The following is a 7,029-nucleotide window of genomic DNA, read 5'->3' as shown; positions in this document are numbered from 1 at the left end:
GACATGGCTATCGTTCTTGCCCCAAGAAGAATACTCGCAATGAGACTCCTAGGGCTTCCACCATTGAAGCTCCAAAAGAGGATACTCATTGCAAAGGATCATCACTCTCCTATTCTTGGGGAAAGGTAAGAGAGCATGATGCCTTCATCTTGTTTGATCCAGGCTCTACTCTCAACTTCATATCAATAGAGTTGGCCACCAAGTTGGGCATTCAAGCTTTTGAGATGGGAGATATAGTAACAACCGATGCAGCTTTCAAGGGACATTGAAGCCTCCGTTACTCCCTTGATTGGGAAGTTGAGGCTTCATGTCCAAAGCTATGTCGACAAAGAAGACTTCTTCATCTCTCCTCTCCAACATCAGGATGTTATCCTAGGGGCACCATGGTTTGATCGCATAGCTGCCAACATGAAGTTCCCTGAAAGGAGAATTTACTTCACCTACAGGGGAAAGAACATGTATATAGATGCTAGTGAGCGTGGTCGCACTATTCCACTTGTAAATCCTCTTTCTTTTGATAAATCAATGAAGAGCTCAGTTTCTGCGTACATGATTTATGTCAAAGAGTCCCTAAAAGCTAATAATGTTTCATCAAATGAAAATGATAGGAATCAAGAAGAGTTAGACTTGTCTACTTTTCTAAAAGGATTCCAAGATGTGTTCATCGATGATATCCCTATGGACCTACCTCCAAAACGAGGGGATGATGACCATCGTATTGAGCTCCTTCCAGGAAGCTCACCGCCTAACAAACCCCCTTATCGAGTCTCACAAGCTCAACAAGAGGAGATTATGAGGCAAGTACAGGAATTGGTAGACAAAGAGATGGTGAGGCCTAGTTCCTCTCCCTTTTGTTCTCCAGTCTTATTAGTGCAAAAGAAAGATGGTACATACTATATGTGTGTGGACTATCGAGCACTAAACCATATCACTATCAAAAATAGATTTCCCGTGCCTCGGGTAGAAGATCTGTTTGATAAGCTACAAGGCTCTACCTACTTCAGTAGGATTGACCTTAAGAGTGGCTATCATCAAATAAGGATAGTGGATGAAGATATCCTAAAGACCGCGTTTCGCACAACATTTGGTCTTTATGAATATCTAGTCATGCCTTTTGGCTTGACTAATGCACCAGCTACTTTCAATCGTCTCATGGAGAAAATTTTTAGACCATATCGTAAATTCACTGGAGTGTTCTTTGATGATATCATCATCTACTCCAAGTCTTTGGAGGAACATAAGCACCATCTCCAAGTGATTTTTCAAGCCTTGAGGGAGAACAAACGTTTTCTCAACCAAAAGAAAAGTGAATTCTTCCTTCAAGAGATTCAATATCTAGGTCATATTATCTCTCACGATGGTATTCGTATGGATCCATCAAAGTTAGAGGTAGTAAAATCATGGCCTAACCCAAGGAATCTACATGAGCTAAGAAGCTTTATTGGTATGTGTGCATACTATAGACGCTTCATAGCAAAATTCTCTCAAGTAGCAGGACCACTACATGACTTAACAAAAAAGAACGTTAAGTTTGTATGGACTGCTAAGGAGCAAAATGCTTTTGAAAAAACTCAAAGAGAAGCTTACTTCCCAACCAGTTCTCGTGCTTCCGGATCTCTCAAAGCCATTTGAGGTCCAATGTGATGCGTGTGGTGATTGCCTTGGAGCGGTTTTGCTTCAAGAAGGGCATGCCATAGCATATGAGAGCCGAAGGCTCAATAGTGATGAACGAGTCTTGGGCATTTATGAGAAAGAGCTTTTAGCTGTTCTACATGCCATAGATACATGGAAGCACTACCTATTGGGGACTCCATTTATCCTACGAACTGACCACCAAAGTCTCAAGTATTTCATGACGCAAACCAAACTTTCCGACAAGCAAATGAGGTGGGAAAATTTTCTTTCGCAATTTAATTTCCATATTGCTCACATAGCTGGTAAGCACAATCAAGTTGCCGATGCACTTTCACGACGACCAAAAGTTAATGCGGTGTCTATAGCTACTCACAATGATCTATCCTCTATGATAGATGAGTATGCTACTGACCCTGACTTTAGAGACATAATGTCAGCCCTTGCTTTGGGGAAGAAAGAGGAACCATTTACCTTGCAGGATGGTTATCTTCTCCACGGCAATAGGCTATGTGTTACCCATTCCCTTCGTGAGAAGGTAATGTATGAATCCCATGCTCCTCCATATGCAGGGCATAGAGGTATTCAACCTACTCTCCGAGGAGTAGAGACGTATTTCTATTGGCCTACCATGAAAGTGGACATACAAGAGTATGTTTCAAAATGTGTAGTATGCCAAAAGACCAAGTATGATAGAGGGAAGCAACCTGGATTACTCCAGCCATTGCCTATTCCAAATTCACCATGGGAGAGTATATCCATGGATTTCATCTTTGGATTACCCAAGTCTATCCATGGGAATACAGGAATATGGACAATAGTCGACAGGTTTAGCAAGCAAGCACATTTTATTCCTGTCAAAAAGACTATTAAGGCACATCAAATGGCAACTCTCTTCATATCTCAGATTTTCAAGCACCATGGATTACCCACATCCATCGTGTCAAATACAGATCCTAGAATGACCAGTAATTTTTGGAAAGGTCTCTTTGAAAATCTAGGAACAAGATTGAATTTCTCTTTGGCCTATCACCCACAAACGGATGGCCAAAGTGAGATAGCCAATCTTACGATACTCGATCTACTCAAGACTTATGTTACCGAAGTAGATCAACGCTCACAATGGGAAAAGTATTTACCTCTAGTAGAGTATGCTTACAATAATACTGTACATACTTCTACGGGGAAAGCACCTTTCGAGATCATAGAGGGAAGACCTAAAAGTCCCTTGCTACTCAAAGTACATGGGAAGATCTTCGCCGCCGATGAGTGTAGCCGTCACCTACAAGAATCTTTTCAAAAGATTACGGAGGCTATAGCCATCTCTCAACAAAGGCAAAAAGCTACTTCTGATAAGCACAGAAGAGCCTTAATGTTCAAAGAAAATGATTGAGTCTTACTCAAGTTTCCTAAGGCTCGATTAAGGCAAACGACGGGCAAAAATCCTACGGGCCATCAAAAGTATTATGCTAAACTAGCAAAAAGATACTATGGTCCTTTCCAAATCTTGAAGCCCATCAATGAGAAGGCTTATCAACTCAGGTTGCCCAACCATTGGCTTATACACAATGCCTTTCATGTAAGCCTACTTAAGCCCTACAAAGGAGAGCCACCAACTGAACCAATTATTGAAGACCCTCCCAAAGTTGAAGACCAAGAAGAGGTGCTACAACCCGAAGCTGTCCTTCGGCATGAAGACAAGGAACTACGACATGGTAAGATAATCCGATGGTATCTTATTAAGTTCAAAAATTATCCTTTTGAAGATGCTAGATGGATGCAAGGAGTACAACTTAAGGATAGTATGAACCTTGTCAATGCTTACAATGCTACATTAGAGTAAGCAAATGTACAAATTTCTTTTAAATGACTCATGTTTTTGTCTTATATGACTAGTCCTCTTTTTAATTGTGCACAAATTTAACTAGTATGCATGCTTAGAATCATGTTTGTGATGACGACGTCTCTCAAACACCAAGTAGAATTTGTCACTCTACTTTGGGAGAATGAAATGGACTAAAGAGCAGACATGCTTGCGGCAGCTATGTCTCCCAAGCACCAAATGGATTAGTCATCCATCTTGGAAAGATGTTGTAGGGTAAAAAAGGGATCCTCTACCCGCTAAGTACGATTGACTAATGACTAAGCCATTATCTCTTCTACCTCATAGTCGAGGACGACTATGATTTCAAGAGAGAGGTAATGTCATAAAATCTAATATCTAACCAACCCAAATGATTTTCTCATATTAAATTGATCACTTAATGTGGGAGAATAAACGGGAACAAGTGTTAAGATATAGATATGTGCTTATAGATCTATCTCAACATGGGGCCAATACTAAAGGGGCCCAAATGGGAGATGGTCTATCAAGAGCAAGGCTAACCAATGGAGCATAAGACCTTAGGGTTAGATTCATTGAGGACCTCCAATAATGTGTGTAAAAGTCCTTTGACCTTAGGTAAGCTAGGACTGAGCTTGAGGTGGGAACCCGGCCCAAGCTCGAGGTGTTTGTCCTGCTTGAGGTGCTTGTCATGCTTGAGGTGTTGTCCTGCTTGAGGTGCTTGATTAAGATGCTTGAGGTGCTTGACTTGCCGTTTGATTAAGGTGCTTGAGGTGCCTTGGCATGCTTGCCTGAGATGCTTGTGGGAATACCCCCTAGTCCAAGTGCTTTGTCATGCTTGATGACTAAGATGCTTGAGCTCCTAAAGTCAAAAGCATCCCTACAAGAGGGGGGGCGATCCCTTTTCCTAGGGATTAGAGAGACAACACACACTCACACTCACAAGGGAAGCCCCAGCTTGAAGAGACAGCAAGGACACATGTCAGGTCCCTACCCATGTTACCTTCATGTGTTGCTTGAAGCCTATCGGCTAGGATTCAAAGGGGTCCAATGATAAATTACTTGAATTATCTAATTGTTTTTGCATTTATCAAGTCCTCTCTCTCAAAGGGGAAAGGGGGACACTTGTCCTAAGGCTATCCCTGTTGCTTGTAATGGCCTCTGCTTGTGATTGGCTAGGCCTGGAGGGGTCCAATGAGCTTCAAGCATGAGCTACAAGGGGGGGTCGACCCAAGCAAGCTAGGGGGGTGCTTAGGGGGTATACCCACCCTCACACACTCACAAGCACTCTCATTGTGTACTATGCAAAGTGCAAGAGCTCCCTCTCCTTCTCCAAGCAAGTAGAGGTTGAGAGCCTACACCAACACTCTTGGCTCTAGAGTGCAAATCCATCCAAGAGCCATGCTTCAATGCTTGAGCTTGCCATCTATTTCTTCTTCATTACTATGCTATTATGTATGCTAGCACAAGAGTTATGATAAGTGAGGAACTAGCTCTTTCTCGTATGAAATGTTTCTTCTTCCTCTTCCCTACCCTCATTCCCTGCTAGCTCTTTCCACCTTCGAAGGTGTTTGAGGTCTTGGGACTGAGGCTTGGTATAGTTAAAGCTTTCTTCAAGTTTAGGTTATGCTATGATGGTGATGCATGAAGCTTTCCATCTTCATTGCTTCACCTAGGTCACAAGGAACACAAAGAATGTATTGTAACAAGTCTCTCTTTATGGGAGAAATCATAATACAAATGCCTATTGGAGGGGGGACCAGCTCCACATAAATCCGGTCCTCAACTGTTGTCATGTTCTCTAAACTCTCTCTCTTGCAAAAGTTATTGTCTATGCCAAGTTAACTAATTGCTATGATTATGTTGCTATCTTCAATTATGTCAACCCGCTATGCTCACAAAATCATTTCTTGAAAGTACTCTCATTAAATTCCGCTACTCTCACATTGAATAGGCAAATTCCATTACAATAAATATTAATTTATCAAATCACTATTAATTTTCTCAAAAACAAGCATTAAAAACAACTTTGTGCTAAATTCAACAATAATCTAATCATACACTAAATTTATGTGGCCAAAAGCCGAAATATTTGGAGTCTATTTATTGTAAAACTGATAATTCGGGAGAGAATTTGTACGAAATGGGAACAATCATCGTGATAGACATACAGGGGACATGCCATGTGAACAATGAGAAGTTGACATGAATGTGTGATATATATGCTTACCATTGGTATTAAAAGTGAAAATATAATGCACAAAGAGTTTGTGTAATTAAGATTTAGGAAGATTCACAAATAACAAGAACTTATCAAGTGTATGAGTAGGTGCACGGCAGCTTGTGCTCAGACAATTTTGAAGCACTTACTTTTGGTTGAACGTTTCATCAAAAAACTGCTTTCAACTCAGTGGCCATTTTCAATTAGAATGAGCAAAGTTGCTCTGGATAAGCTGCAATTCTGAGGGTGGTTAGTGTATGACACTAGCGTCCAAATTATATATGAGCCATGCCTTTTGCATTGTTTAGGTACCAGGTAGATGCATGTTCTCTAATGTATTTTGTTTATTATTATTATTAATTATATAAATATACATATATTTTTAATGCAATTAGTGGATTATTACATTGCATAATTGTCAAAAAAATATAACATGATTGACATCAATTATCAGAACATAATAGTAGGGGGTGGTGGGGGGTTGTGAAGAGAGAGAGAAATGAAATGAAATGTTATATAGTAACCGTCTTTAAAAAGCCAAAATTACCTACAAAAACAAAGTGAGAAAATCCTTGTGGATCTAATACAAAAAATAGACTAAAATCATTGTCGTCGTCAATGTCCTAGGATGCCTGACATCTGATGTTGGCTGAGAAAGTATTGTACTAGTTGTTGTTGAAGAGCTTTGTCAATGTCTGCCGCAATAAGGTGTCAATTGGAAGGGTAAGAGAGAGTGAGAGAAATGAAATGTAATGTCGTCTTCCAAAGGCCTATGGGATCAACTGATACAACCCTTATGGATCTAATACAATGCTTGGGTACAAAAATTATAATGAAGTAAAGTGAAAGACTGACTAAAATTGTTGGAGTAGACCAATTCCTCATTCCCTCAGAATTTCATCTTCCGCATCTACACACAGCCCCATCTCTCCCAGGCCTTGGATCCTTTCTGCCAATCCCCCCTCATTATCCATTCCCTTCAACTTTCTCAGTATGATATTGAGCACGGGCCAAATATTAATGCGGCTTCAGCCGTACTTGCTGCTGACGACGGATTATCGCGCCTCGCCTTGGGCCCATTTGTAGTAATATCCTTGGAAATGCAGTACCTCTTCAATCGCTCAAAGGTTTCCTGCAGGAAATGAGAGACCAGCGTCTTGCCGAATTGTCAGCGGCGCTATGGCAGGATCACCCCAGAATGTGAGATGCTTCATTGTGACTCACTGGTAAAAAATTGCTAAGGAGCTGATAAGCAAGCATCAAGATGTCTATTTGTGCTGCATCGTTGATATTCTATGTGCCTTAAGTGATGACCTTGCTCTCCCTATAACCT

Source organism: Adiantum capillus-veneris, chromosome 18, assembly GCF_014529385.1.
Source record: "Adiantum capillus-veneris isolate H3 chromosome 18, ASM1452938v2, whole genome shotgun sequence".
Lineage (NCBI taxonomy): Eukaryota > Viridiplantae > Streptophyta > Polypodiopsida > Polypodiales > Pteridaceae > Adiantum > Adiantum capillus-veneris.
Note: the sequence above shows the minus strand (reverse complement) of the source record.